Source organism: Serinus canaria, chromosome 7, assembly GCF_022539315.1.
Source record: "Serinus canaria isolate serCan28SL12 chromosome 7, serCan2020, whole genome shotgun sequence".
Lineage (NCBI taxonomy): Eukaryota > Metazoa > Chordata > Aves > Passeriformes > Fringillidae > Serinus > Serinus canaria.
The window spans coordinates 2,233,263-2,249,260 of record NC_066321.1 but is presented as its reverse complement, the minus strand read 5'-3'; positions in this window follow the sequence as shown (position 1 = coordinate 2,249,260).

Here is a 15,998-nt window from a genome sequence, read left to right as displayed (position 1 = left end):
GCAAGGAGGGTTTGGGTTATTTGTGGGTAGGAATGGATTTCCTAAATATCGAGCAGCAATGTTTCTAAATATTACTGTTTAAACAACAGCTCTTTCCACACCCAGTGTGGTTGGATGCTGCAACCAACAATCCAACTATTAACCCACAGTTTTGAGATTGGAATGAGTCAAATCAGGCCCAGTTTATCAGGTAAGATAATTCCATTTTTTGTACACTATCAATTTTCACATTTCCTGTTGAATAACTCACTAAACCATTTTTATTTCAGCCCTGGGAAGGGCACTGCTGGTGTTGAGTTTGAAGAAATCAGGGATGTTAATAAATGCCTGAATTAAAGGAGCTGTTCTTTGTGAGTTTTCCCCGAAGGATTTTGTGTAACTCAGCACCAGGCTGCTCTTCTGTGTTTAAGACGTGGAGCAATCCAAAATCACCCACTCAGAAATGAAACAGCATTGCAAAAAATTGCACCAAATTATGTTATTTCCAGACAGTAGCACAGTACACCTGTAAGGATGTGATCAAAAATTAGGAATATCCACACATCCAAGTAACAGTCCCAAAAAGGAAATTCACCTGATCCTGAGAGATGCTCTGCAGATTGCTTTGTATTTTGAATTTCTAAAGCAAATACCAAAGCGGTGATTATGATCTGCTAATGACTTTTCCACCTACTCCTTGAAACTGTTTAACAACCTCGAGGTAAAAGTTTGAACAGAAACCACTCGTTTGCCTGGGATACGTTCTCTGGAATGTTTAAAGACACAATTTTTCTTTTTAGGAGGAAGATTATAGCGAAGAATAAAAACTCTGAAAATGAACCTCGCAAAACATTCCTGCTGGAAACTCCTCCCGTCAGGATGAGGCTGTGCCAAGCCCAGCAGTGGGGATTGCTCCCAGGGGAGCCATCAGCTGCAGGGCTGGAGCTCTACCAGCTGCCCTTTCCCTGCAGTGGTGTCCACATGTGTGCAACATGCAGGGAAAACACAGAGGGATTTGTGGAGAGTGAAGGAATATTGTGCTGTGCAATTATTTAGGATGTTACAATGTTTTTTACTTTTTTGTGCTATGCCTGACCAGTGCTGCTCGCTGGAATGAAAGCTAAGCCATGGCTGCTGCCCACCTTGCCTTCCTGACATTTACATATTTGCAATAATTATTCCTAAATACTACAACAGGTCTGATAGAAAACCCTTTCTTTTTCTCCCTGTTGGGTAGTGAAAGCCATAAACCTTATTTTTTTTTTTAATTCTAAAGGAAGCCTGGGACAAACTAGGAAAGGAACAGGTATTTCCTGAACTGTCATGCACTGATGGCTTCCAGAACTGATCCCAAATTCACCTTTTGCATAAGAAGAAAGGAAAGCTGTTTGACACACAAAATCCAGGATCACAGAATCCTGGAATGATTTGGATTGGAAAGGACCTTAAAGCCCATCCTGCTGTGTGCAGGGACACCTTCCACTGTCCCAGGGTGCTGCCCCAGCCTGGCCTGGGACACTGCCAGGGATGGGACAAATCCCAGAAATATCAGAAATCACCATCCACCAGAAAAAGGGATTGTTAAGAATGTGAGGACAGAAGAAAATTAGAGAAGATGGGGCAGAACATGCAGAAATAGCAGCAAAGTTGTGCAAGAAGTGAAAACAAAGGACCTCAGTGCAGCATTGACTGAGGGGAGAATTCCTCTGGGAATGATCATCACATTATTAAGGAAAGGAAATTCTGGCAGAGCTGAATCCATATCCCAGCAATTTGTATTGTACATACACCAGCTATAGCAGCACACTCACAATTATGCTGTTCACCCACAGAATGGGGTAAAACTCCATGAAACAAAATCTAATTTTTATATTTCAAATCCACAAACCTCAGGGACTGTTGTGCCTTGAACAAGTGTGAATTCTCAGAAATCCTCCCAGTCTCACTCTTCCAGCACTCTCTGCTCCACTACAAACTGTGAGATTATAAAAAGTGAGCTCAGAAGTTTTCTGTTGAGGTTTTTTTTCTTCCTGCAGGGAAACACCAGCAGTCACCAAGCTTTTCCACAAAGAATTCAGCTCAAATCAAGACAGATCTCAACTTTGACACTAAAAAAGTGCAGGCAAACAGATTAGCTGGCAGCTTTTTAAGCAGCTGGCAGGGAATAACTATAAATTCACTTCTCCCACTGGCTCCCAAGGAAATTTGCTTTCCTGATTACTGGAAAGAGACTCGTGGGGGAGGTTGGTGCAATCAGAACATTCCGTGGTGCAGCAGCACTTCAGAGCTTCAGAAATCCTTGCACTGAGATTTAAACCAGGTGGACACAACTTTATTGTCTAATTAGCCCTTTGAAACTTGGCGTGGAGTTGTTTCAGAAGAAATAAACTTAGATCCCCACATTTATTTGGTCCCACTTTTGTGGTTTTTACTGAAATCTTTTTGCCCATTTTCCCACATAGGTGGGGGCAGCAGTTCCTGGCTGCAAGGCAGGAGGGCAAATAGTTTCATTTTAACACACAGCTCATCATTTTCAATTTTGTGTCATTTTAATCTCACATCCCGGCTATTTCCAAGGAAATAAACAAGGCAGGGAGACGCTGCCACTCCTAATCCCCCTGCTGGTGCCAAGGTCACCGAGGGAACGCCGGGTCAGTGCATTAAGCCCTGAGTGCCAGTAATAGCTGCTCTTGCTTGGAGATGTCACTTTGCATTTGTCTGGAGAAGTCAGCAGAGGAGTTCAAGGCGCCCTGATGGAGGTGATGGGCAGAGTGTGCCGGTTTTAATCAGTAAATTGGTTTACAGGAGCAAACTTTCTGTTCAATTGGCTCGCAGCATTCGAGCAACGTGCAAGAAATTTCATTTTGCCTCAGAATTACACTTGCCTCGTGCAGGTTCTTTTTGTATATTCCTAAGTCAGATCCAGGTTCTGGGCTTTATCTCAGATGTGAGGTGATAAGAAAACACCACAACTGGTAAGAGCCAGGCTAACCCATTCCTTCTCCAGTTTCCCAAAAAGGGCAGTGCTTATACCTCCTTTTCCTATGAATATCCAATATAATTCAGATATTTAAATGTCTTGGGCTCCTTTAAATCACAGCATTATTAGAAGGCTTCAAAATATGTCTTAATAAAGTAAATTTTTTTGTCCGCTTGGGTTTGCTGGGGATTTTTTTAATCATACTTATTGTGCAATGTGGTGAAACATCTGAATTCCCAGCATTTCTTCTGGAGGATTTTCTTCCTGGGAAGGAACATAAGAGGTGAAAGAATGGGAAGAGCTGCAGGATCTCTGCTCCCTGTGTGCTCTGAAGGCCTCAGGAGTGCACATGTTGACTATAAGCAGATGGCTGCAGGCTGCTAAAATATTCCCATCTCCAGCCCTGCCAGTACTGCAGTGACTCCTGCTTTTCTCAGCAGGGTCACTGACTGCTCTGTGCCCCTGCTTTTGTCAAGTGTCCCATACAAATCTGCACAGTGGCTTCAAACCTTTCAAACCTTTCTGCCCTTCACACCTCACCCCCACATCCCCAGTTCTGCACCAGTTCCAGCTTTCCCCACACTTGGTTACAAACCTTCTCATGGACACAGTTTTGACTTAATTAAGTCATCCTCTTAATGAGCAAACCCAGCACAGCAATGTCAGGGCCCAAAAATGGTCTGCACACCTTTAAGCACAGAATCTTCTATAACTCAGAGCACAGCCAGGGATGTTAGGAGAGTTCTAACAGATTTAATGTATTTAGTAATTTAACTAACATATGGAATTAATAAATAACTCTCTCAGTTATTTGAAAGGTGTGGCTGGGTGTGTATTCTATTTCCATCTGTCAGAGCTGGGGCAGTTCTCTCTGTTCATGGGGCAGTTTTTTCTTTATCTCTCCCACAGCCAATCCTCCCTCCAGGAGATCTCTGCTGTCCATGGCCATTCATTATTAATTGTCTGCTGTCCATGGCCACTGAGTGTCCCTGCAGGGCTGATCAAATCCCACCATCCCATGGGAGATGCTCCGCCCAGGGGAGGAGCCAAGCATTCCTACCTGGATCCAATCTGCCCTGGAACAGCCCAGCAGCCTTTGCCCCCTGCATTCCCAGAGGAGCAGCTTTCTGCTGCCCTGCATTCCCAGAGGGAGAGCAGGCCCATCTCCAGCAGCCCTGGAGCTGCAGAGGAAAACTCCCCCCTTGGGCAGGATCCCTGCTCCAGCAGAGCCACAGCTGGCACTGCAGGAGGGCTGAGCCCCCCTGGGATGGGACTGTGCCACCACCCTGAGCCCCCCTGGGATGGGACTGTGCCACCACCCTGAGCCCCCTGGGATGGGACTGTGCCACCACCCTGAGCCCCCCTGGGATGGGACTGTGCCACCACCCTGAGCCCCTCTGGGATGGGACTGTGCCACCACCCTGAGCCAGTCTGGGATGGGACTGTGCCACCACCCTGAGCCCCCCTGGGATGGGACTGTGCCACCACCCTGAGCCCCCTGGGATGGGACTGTGCCACCACCCTGAGCCCCCCTGGGATGGGACTGTGCCACCACCCTGACACACAGGGGGACAGGGCATGGTCTGACTGTGTCAGTAGTTTATTTTCTTTTTTTGTACTATTGCATTTGTATTTTTAAAAATTTTCCTAGTAAAGAACTTAATCCTATTCCCATATCTTTGCCTGAGAGCCCCCCTTAATTTCAAAATGGTATAATTCAGAGAGAGGGGGGTTTCCACTTCCCATTTCAAGGAAGGTTCTGCCTTCCTTATCAGACACCTGGCTTTTCAAACCAAACCAGTAACACTGTATGATATGAAAGGGTTGTGATGTCCAACATGCCAGGGCAGACCTACAAAGAAACCCCAATGTCCCAGTGCCCCACCCTCCCTATTGCACCCAAATTCCTGCTCCCCACACCTCCTGCACCCCTTCCAGCCAGCTCCACTCCTGGTGCACCTGAGCACCTCTGGATCCACCTCCTCAGCTCTGGTTCTCAGATCCCTGTCCCACTTCCTCTCCTCATTTCCCATCTATTTCAAATTCTTTCTGTGCTCCCAGGACCCACACTGGGCAGAAGTTTCCTGGGAGTTTGGTCACTTTTGGAGCACAATCACACTGACAAATAGAAGTTTGCAAGGTCACATCAGTTTGTCACATCCTGGCTGAAGGAATTGTTCATTGCAGAGGACAAAGTCTGTGTGAAAGCCTTGATTGTTCAACACCAGTTCCATGGGACAATCCATGACCATGGCAGGTCTCAGCCTCCTCTGGAAGGTGGAAATCATCCTATTCCAGCCAGTTGAAAGGCTCTGAATCATTTCTCTGATTGCCCACACCTCCCACAGAAAATACTGGGCAGAAAAGGTGATTAGCATTCCAGTTAACAGAGCCCTAAGCTATTAGTAATAAATCTATTAGAACTTTTAATTAAAACCCCGAAACTCATCAGGCAAAATCCACCCCATACAATAAAATAAATTTATAATATCAGTAATAATTAGCAATGCATCCTGTAGGATTAGAAATCATTAAAATAATTACATTTTGAAGTATTTTTAAATAGGTAATAGACTGCTTCAAAGACACTAATAAAATTATATTCAGAACCTGTAGGCTACTGTCCAGGCAGGATATACTCTGAGCATAGTCTAAAATAATGAACTTTCAAGTAATTAACAAGTAGCAGGCACTGGATAATTATTTTTAATGATCCTGCCTTCCTTCTTGAAGATAACAAAGATTTGGGGCTCCTTTGAGCAAAATTTGGAGACAGTCACACTTTGTGTGTTGCCCAACATCCAAAAAGAAACAGGCTCTAAATATTCCAAGATGACAGGAGCACACAAATAGTCTGGAGCCCAAAATCCCTATTGAGAAAAATCAAAAGTCAATTCAAATATCAGTTGTCCAGGGTGATAAGAACTGGTTTTACCTGCAATTACCAAAATTGAAGTTGTGTTATATAAAGGCTCAATGGACTTGGTCAATATTAGTCTGAAACCACAGGAAAATGAGTCTGCAGGATGAATTCCTGAGCTGGTTGGGAGTTTAGGGGATTTTCCTTGTTCTCTGCTTCCAGAATTTTTGCAGAAAATATGCAGAAGCCTGAAGGAAGGGAAGAGAGTGATACAGCTTCCATGAAATGAAAGGTTAGGGGACAGAGCTCCACACTTCCAAAGCAGCTCCACTCCACTCTGGCTCCTTCCCAACCCTGAGCTGAGCAGGATTTCTGGAAACTGCTGGGATCTCAACTGCCCCACCCAGCCCCAATCTGCCAAACTGGTTCATAAACAACCCCAGGCAGAGATGGATGGAGCTGCAGGACAGCTCCAGCCTGAAAACCTCCCAGTAGGAAACAACTTCCTGGGAAAACAATCAGGTGCAGAGGAGTGGAAGTAGCTTGTCAAAATTAAAGCTTAATTAAAATGTGAGGAATAGATCAACATTAAATGGACAAGCTGGACCTTTAGTACAAGCTTAGATGAAATGATACCACGTTAAAAAGCTCTTTGTACAGCACTAAATCTCCAAAACAAACCCCAGAAGCAATGCTTTACTTTGCCCAAAATAAAGATTTGTCTCAAGATTCAGTTTGGGGTTGAAAGAGAGCTAATTTCTAAATTTCCATTAAGAATTCCAGAATAGTGCAGCAGCACTGCCAAAGCTGAGCATGGTCAGGCATTCTCAGGTGTTTATCCACATCCCCTTATCATTTAGATTATCTGCAAGCAGAACACCAGGTGAGATTGGCAGATGTTTGGGGCTGAGGTGCTGATAACAGCTCAAAAATGCACAGCCAGAATTGTCCTCAACAAGGAGAATTTGGGTAATAAAGCACCTGCAAGGCATCAGCAGGTGGCTCCTCCTCCCCTTTTCATGTGATCAATGGGAATTTGCCTGTTCCTGAAGACATTTTTCTGATTCGACCATTTTTTTTATCCCAGAATCATGGAATGGTTTGGGACTCCTCTCACTATCCCAGGCTGCTCCAAGCCCATCCAACCTTGGACACTTCCAGGGATCCAGGAGCAGCCCCAGCTTCTCTGGGCACCTGTGCATCACCTTCCAGCTCTTCCTTCCCAAGAGCTAAACTATATTCCAATCAACAACTGGGCCAAAAACTAAAATTTTTCCACACCATCCACTGGTGTTTCCTGGATATCCATCCCACACCAAGGCTGCACATCCACACAGAGACTGCAAATCAACACGCAGTGCTAATAAGCAGAATGTAAAACAGTCATTAAAGGCAAATGTAATGAACTGTTAAGTCTAGACTATTCCACAAAGACTGGCAATAGGCTGGATTTTGAGCTCTTTTATGATGTGTTCTGGAAGAAAAAGTAACCAACATGAAAATGAAGTCTAAGAAAAAAAAATCCCTCAGAAGATGCTGCAGTTTTAAGGAAGAGTGAGAAAAAGTGTTTTAAAGAGGAATAAGAGAAAAAGCAAACTGATTGAACAGGATAAAAAAAAACCTAAAAAGAAATTTATCTGAAATGCTTCTTCAGGAGAAAAGTAAAATAAATAAACCCAGTCATGAAGGTAGTGGTGAAGAGCAGCTCTGTGAGTGAGAACTGAGTTTGGCAGGAAAATAAAACTGAAGTGATACAAACTTGCATATGCTGAGAGCCCAACTGAGAATTGTCATTACCACAAAGATTCAAATTAATGACAGGTGATTCGTGGAAGAATAATAAAAAATTTAAGTGAGCAAGGACAAATGAGAAATCATTAAAACTTTGAAAAAACCTGAGATGTAGACAGCATAGCTTAACACAACTCTGAAAAATTGGGGGAAAATGAGTCCTGCTTATTCATTTTTCAATGGGATAAATATCAGTGCTGCAATTGAATTTCACTTCCTGGAGTTCTGTCTGGCTTTATGGGGCAATGACTCGACTTAAAAGCAGGAAGGGAAAAATTTAAGGTACAATCAGAAAGCAGCTTCAAGTTTGACTTGTTAAATCAGTTGGCAGTGGGGCATTTTGACCTGAAAAGGCCACATAAAGGAAATTGTGGAGTTCAGCACAGGGTGCTTCCAGCAGCCTGGAAAATAGCCTGGCAAAGCCATGGCAGGGGCAGTCCTGCCCTGTTAGCTGGGCTCAGGGCTCTCAGCAAACCTCTGGGGCTGGGAAATCCTCCAGTTCTCTGCAATCAAGTTCAATGGATTGAACCTGAATAGAGTCAATTCTTTTTCTGCAAAGTTCAACAGGCTGTCCAGAGCCAAAGTTGGTACCCACCAGCACTAATTCTACAAATGATCCCAGCCCATCACAGCCTCTGTGCCCTTGTACTCCTCTGGCTCTGAGCTCAGGTGGTTTCCATCTCCTCCTGCTTTGCCTGCTTGGGATTGAGCTGGAATGAGACAGCAGCACTCTTACTCACACTACACACTTGTAATCTCAGTGCTATGAATCAATTTTGGAAGCTTTCTCTATGACCTCGGGTCAAATATAGAATTTGCTTCTGGGTTTGTGCCTTCCAGAACAGAAAGTTTAAAATTCTCAGCATCCAGGGTCCAACACCTGGGACAAACTGATGGAAACGTGTGGGTTCTGCACAGAGCTGTGTAAGATCCCAGCCTTCTGTTGGGACAGCACAGCAGAGAATCACAGAATGATTGGAAAAGAACTGGAAGATCATGGAGTCCAACGTGTGACAATCCCCAGCTTGTCACCCAGCCCAGAGCACTGAGTGCCAAATCCAGTCATTCCTCTAGAACTCATGGTGCACAGGCCTGCAAGGGAATACTGACCCAATTCCTGCCCCTAATTACTCCTTTTCAACAGAGAAGCTCATTTAAAATGTGAGGTATCTGTGATGATGCTGGGTATGAATGTGCTGTCACCCCAAAAGGAGCAGCAGAGCCCTCCTCAAGCAGCAGTCTCTGATGATGGAAAGCCTCCCCTGGCTCCCAGAGGATGTGGCAGAGGGAAAGCAGCACTGCAGAGGCAAACTGGGCACAACTGGGCCCAAGTGGGAGCTTTGGAGGAGCCTCAAGCACTTGCCAGGACTCAGGCCCAAAGCTGGAAGGGCTCTCCTGACAAACACACCCCGAGCTCAGCCCTGCAGAGCTGTCACTGTGTAGAGCTCCAGGATGTTTCCTGAAGCACAATAATTCCTGTTTCCAGCCACTCCTGCCATTGGATCAAGTCTGGCCACTTGAGGGACTGGAGAAAAACAGGCAGTAATCGAGCTCAGGCTGGGATTTTTGCACTTAAAGCAGAATTATATGGACTTACATCACCTCTCCACCTGAAGCAGGCTCATATTTACCAGGGTGGTGTGAAAGACCCCTGGCCATCTGGGATTTTTATTGAAAGAAAAGACCAAGCCTAAGAAGCAGCTAATACTCACTGCAGCAGCTGTGCACTGTCTCCAAGGAGAATTATGGGACAGGCATTGCATGCGTGGCATTGCTCTGGGAGGATCTGATTAGACACACTTTGGGGAGGAGAAAAATGTTCTCCACCAAATAAACAGTTGGGGAAGGGAATTCTGGATGCATCCTCACACATTTTTTTTTCTGTAGCAAATACAGGGTGATTCCAGAAACTCCTTTGTTGCTTTTTGTAGAAGTAATTAATTCTGGCTATGGAATTAGTGGAGCTAATTACAGATGGAAAGTATCTATGAAATGAATTAAAATTCACAAGCAAACATTGCTAAAGGAGTTGAACATTTATTTTTAATGCTTTTAGGAGCATCTACACTTGCAATGAGGAGCATAATAGCATCCAGCAAAAACTTCTCTTTTGAAGAATATAATTTTAAAAAATTAAAATACTCAGTGTGAGTGCATTTAAGATGTTATTTTACATGTTCTCAAGCTACTCCTGACACATATGGTACAAATTCTGTTGTCTTTGAAGTCATAAGCTGACTGTGACACTGGAAATATACTGAGGATTTAGTTAAAGTCTACCTCTACCTACACAAAGTTGTAGAAAATACCAATTACTTCTGAATTTTGTTAATTATTTATATCTATCTAAGCTGTCTGAACTGAAAATAAATTCAGTTGCTGGAATACAATTCTCAATTTCTGCAGGCACCACAATTAACTCCTGCACAAATATTGCAGCTGTAAAATTGTGTTACACCCCTTGTGATACAGCTGAAAACCCCAATTATTTAATGTCTGACACAATCTCCACATTCTGAATTTCTCTAATGCACAAAACCCTTTTCTGATGTAATATTTTAAACACCTGTAAAACTTAATGAATGGACCCCATATATTGTGCATAAATCCTCATTCCTTTCTGTTAATAGAAGGAAAAGATTTTTCTGTGGGATTGATTCTCCAAGTTTTTGAGAACTGCTCTAACAGACAGATCCCAGCATGGAAGAATTAAGGATGCCAAGGTTTGTTGTTTTAATCCCAACAGAAATGAGAAAAATAATAGCAATTCTCATTTATATAATTCCTTTGTACATGAGGGTGCCTGGTGCTTACAAATGATCTTGGATGGTAGTTTTTGTTCACGTAGCACTTTTCTAAAACTGAAGAATGAACAAATGGGAACAAACAACCTGCAATAAACAAGTGGCCATTCTTTTCTTCCAAAGATTTTATACATCAGTGGCTTGAAATAATATGGATGCTATTTCCAGCCACTTAAAAATAACTCCTAGTGCAGTATTTTCTTGTTACTATTGAGGGTGGGAGCAAGAATAGCTTTCCAAAAGAATATTTGGCATAGGAGCAGTGTGCTATATTTTTTTTAATAAAAGATCTCATGACACAAAGGCATTTGAGACTCAAGGACGTGGAAATTCATCTGGAGCCCCCAGATGAAAAATTCACCTTATATTCCCCAAAATTCTTGATTGGTAAAGAATCATTATAAATAATGATGTGGGATTGGAAATATTAAATGGACTGCAACAAGTTGATTTATGGTAGCAAATAAAAACATACTCACAGGCTGTTAACACACTACTCAGTGTAGTGTTTACTACATGAGTGTAAATAAATTTCTTCCAGTCGATCTTTATTGAGACCTGCCAGTCTATTTCCACTTGAGGCTCAGCTGGTTAGATCCTGACCTGGTGCAAAATAAAATAATTGACAGGATTTCTTTATAGTGAACTTAAGAATTAAAAATAAAACAAACTGCACTGGCATTAATTCCTCTGCTGATGATTAATTAAGAAGTGCTTTCTGCCACTCTTCATTCTCAGGCAGCACTTGATTCTTCCCAAGAATGTCAGCAAGTCCCTGCTGAGCCCTCTGATCCCCCAGAAAGCTAAAAGTGTTGTGCAGGGTTACCAGGATGCCTGCAGGGACCCTGGGCACAGCAGCACCCTGCAGTGACTCCCTAAGGACAGCCTGGCTTAAAAAAGAGCCCAGAAGAAATAGGAAACTGCAGCAAACCCCAAAAGGCTGCAATGATCTCACCCCGCATTTCAGGAGCCTCTGGAGGAGCAGCAAAGAGAATATTGGGACTATTTTGGCCCCAGCTATGCACGGGGGGTTGGTCTGCTGTCTGCAGGGAAAGCTGGGCTGTGGGAATGGCTTTGGAGTGACCCAGGGCCACAAGGAGCAGCTACAGTGCTCAGTGGGCTCAGGGAGCTGAGACGGGAGCAGGAGCACCTCCAAAATCCAACCTGGAGATCATTGCAATGGTTCAGAGATCCCACAGGAGCACCTCCCAAAATCCAACCTGGAGACCATTGCAATGGTCCAGAGATCCCACAGGAGCACCTCCCAAAATCCAGCCTGGAGACCATTGCAATGGTTCAGAGATCCCACAGGAGCACCTCCCAAAATCCAACCTGGAGATCATTGCAATGGTCCAGAGATCCCACAGGAGCACCTCCCAAAATCCAACCTGGAGACCATTGCAATGGTCCAGAGATCCCACAGGAGCACCTCCAAAATCCAGCTGGAGATCATGCATTCAGAGATGCCACAGGAGCACCTCCCAAATCCAACTGGAGACCATGCATGGTCCAGACTGATGCCAACAGGAGCACCTCCCAAAATCCAACCTGGAGATCATTGCAATGGTTCAGAGATCCCACAGGAGCACCTCCAAAATCCAACCTGGAGATCATTGCAATGGTCCAGCGATCCCACAGGAGCACCTCCCAAAATCCAACCTGGAGACCATTGCAATGGTCCAGAGATCCCACAGGAGCACCTCCCAGATTCTCACCTGGAAATCCTTGTAAGAAACCACTGAAAGGTTTAAAAAGTGCAACAAAGCAGCTCTGGCTGCAGTTCAGTCTGGCTGCAGTTCCCCTCTCTGTCCTGCACACCCATTTGTCATTTCAGTACCTCACCAGGTACCATTTCTCACTGAATCCCTGCATTCTCCAGCCACATTTCAGTACCAAAACTGTGAAATGTTTGATTTGTACCTGTGCTGGGAACCAGTACAGTGGGATTGGTGGAGCTGAGTGGGATGGAGGCAGGAAAGAAACACTTCCATCACTCTGTCAAGGTGAATCCTACTGGAACTCTGACTCAGGGGGCTTCAAGGTGGAATCATGGAATTGTTAAGGTTGGAAAACAGCTGTGAGATCAACTCCAACCACCACCAGTGTCCACCACAATCCATGTCCTCAAGTGCCACGTCCACACATTTTCTGAACTCTTCCAGGGATGGGGACTCCACCACTTCCCTGAGCTGTTCCAATGTTTTACAGCCCTTTCCTTGAAGGAATTTTTCCCCAATATCCAATTTAAAGCTTCCCTGACACAACTTAAGGCCATTTCCTCAATTGTTACCTTAGGAAAAATTTACTTTGGAAAAAAAATTGCTTTGGAAACAAAACTGATGCTGTGGATTTTGATTTTCTTATATCAGAAGAGAGCTCTTGACTTCATATTCTGTTCTTAACCCTCATTTAATAATCCAGAATATTCCCATTATTAAATAGTTACTAATAACAATCATGCTGACTCTCAGTGATTCAAAGACATTTCCTATTTAAGTATTTGCATTCTGTATCAAATAATTATCAATTTTAGTGATCCTAAATAGCTCATTAAAAAACAACTGGACAGAAATTGCATGGAAGAGAACATAAATTACATCATCTGATAGAACTCAGAAGAGACAGATTTTGGGGCCCTTCCTCAGGAGCAAAAGTGTCATAGAACTTTTCATAGTGCTACAAGTGTGTTTTTCTGATTTATGGTATTGAAGATGAGATTTTGAACTGTAAATGTTGATAATTCACTTGTCAGGTATGACAATATCCGCTGTAAAGAGATAAAAGGGGAGGGCAGAACTGGGATCTCACTGTGATTAGTAAAGTACTACAGGGAGCAAACTCCCAAGGAGTGCACACTGCCAGCAGATGGAAAAGTTCCTGTGCTAAGATGTTTGGAAGTTACAAAAATCGTGGACAGGCAGGAAAATTGAAATTCAGATCTCCCAGCAATGAATTCAAAACTGTATCAATGGACCTGGATTGGTTGTTCAGACACAGCAGCCAAAAATCACTTAGCAGGGAACAGAACCTACTGCAACATTCCTGCAGCAGCCTTTGGAATCTTTTCCCCATGGACACAAAAAACTTCCCATTTCAAGAGCTCATGAGAAATACAGTGGGCCACTATTCTATTTTCTTAAGTTTTAGAATAATGAGACTTAATTTCTTGCCTAGAAGCAAAGAAAGGGCATTTTTATGGCAAATCATTTGACGCAATTCTGTATGAAAAAAGCAGGTTTTTCATTGAATTTGGGTTGGCAGCAAAAGCCCAGGGAGATATCAAAACCTCTCCTCAAAAGCAGGGATTTTAATCATGATTTATAGGATTCCTCAAGGCACAAAGACTTGATCATTTTTCTCAATATCCCAAAAAACTGAGAATTCTTGTGAAATACATGTGATGGGGTGTGTGGACACAGCAAACACGAGTTCAGCCACCACCCTTAACCTACAAGGCTCAGACACAAGAAAGAAATTCAGACATGAAGCAAATGTTTCTGTCAATCCATGCCCAGGATGGATCCTGAAGGATGTTGATATCAGCAACAGAAGTGCATAAAGCAACAGAAAAAAATACTGAATTTACCCCCAATTTTAAACAAAACTGGATTTTTTTGTGTAATTATTAACAATCAGGGGTTGTAGAGAGTTATGGATTACTAAACTCTCACCAGGCAAGCCATGGCAGATTTCAGCATTCATGGATGGAGAGAATGGATTCTCCAGTAATTTCAAGGGCAGCAGAACCTCAGCTTGAACTGTTACCCAACCTCTGCTCTCAGTGGTGAACTTCAGCATCCCCAGAGTGAGTCAGAGTTTGCACAACCAGGAAAACTCTTGGGATGAAAAGGACTGGACAAGTCATTCCCAGCACCACGAGTGCTCCAGGGCTGGAACTGCATGAAAAAATTCCCTCTTACTGAAAAAACAAATGATGCCTGTGGAACATTTGGCTCCACATCCCAGCTCTCCCTCCACCTGTTATCTCTGTTATTTTTGGCAGCAGTGCTGGGGGAGTCCAGTTGAAGTGTGGATTTCACTGCTCAACCTGTTGGCAAATTCCATCAAGGGGGGTTTCTCCATGCCTGGTGTCATGAGCAGGGAAGAGCAATCCACAAGAAAACAGAAAAATCAGAGGTGTGAGCCCCTGTGGTGGCATTCCCTCCCAGGATCATGTGGAACTGGGAGGAGGAAGGCACAGGATGAATTCTGCCCTGATGTTTGTGTCTCTGATCTCTCCCAGTTTGCTGCTGCTGCTCGGGGGTCCTTTCCCTTTGGATGCTGTTAAGATGACTTAAAATGAGAACAAAACCTCTGAGCTGAAGACCAAGGTAGATTTTTTGCACTATGGACTGATATCAACAAAACTCAATTTCTAAATGGTTCTAGTGATGCCAGCAAAGGGAAACCATGAAGTGAATATGGCCCTGACAAAATCCCTAATTGGGGCTGAATAATGTTCATCACCTCATTCTCCTGGCTGGGGATGTCACCAAGGCCTGTAACACCTCCAGCTCCTGCAATCAGCCCTTTAGGATCTTCCTGAGCAGGAGTCTGTACCCTGAGCAGTGGTTTTGTGTGTGTGTTTAGGGTTTTTGTTTCACTTCAATAGCCACTGATGGTGATTTAAAAATCTATTCATGCTTTTGGCCTCCGCAATCTCCTGCGGCAGCGCATTCCAAAATTTAATTCCGTGCTATTTAAGAACACTCCACGTTTGCATACTGCCTGGTTCTTGTAGATGAAAAAGGATGAAAAATGATGTTCTGTGCACCTTTCCCACACTATTCATGAATTCAGAGGCTCCCCCCATAACTCTGCATTTTGTGTTCTCGTTGCAGAGTGGAAAAATCCTAAAGAATTCCATCTCTCCTCACAGAGCAGTTGCTCCATAATTCTGATGGCTGTGTGTGCTCACTGTGACATCTCAAGTTACTGCCTAAGCTTTGCAAGACCACGGGGCTGGTTTAAATAAACCACAGCTTTGCTGAAAATCAGTTACAGTTAAAAAGCAAATTATAATCACAGCTAAACACATGGTTAAAAGTTGTCCCTTTTATAAATACAGGGCAAAAGCAACACTCACAAGTGACTAACAGTGCTGCCATGTGAAATGTTGGTCCAAAGGTCTCTCATAGAAAAGTCTGAGTTATAAAAAGACTTTTTATGGTATAGAAAGTTATAAAAAGATTCTCTCTCACGCATGAGAAGGAATCTGCCCTTATCTGTAACTAGAGAAAAGCAGTTACCAGCAGTTACCAGCTCCAGACAGGTAAACTCTGGGCAGTGGGAGGGTACAAATTCCCAGTGGAGAAATACCCCAGGGAGCACATGGAGCAGTAAATCAGCCCCCGGGCTAAGGAGATCTCAGACAGGCAAAAAGCAGCAAGCTGGAACAGCTGTGTCCCAGGAAATGCAGAACAAATGGATTTGCCACCTCCTGACTCCAGGGATCCCAATACCTCTGGAGAGAACAGCAGGGCCAAGCAGGGAAATGGGGAATTGTAATTGGATTTGCTAAACAAGTTAGAAACATCCAAAATGCTGCTTCGTTTCAATGCTGAATGTGTTTTGCTCAGAAAGG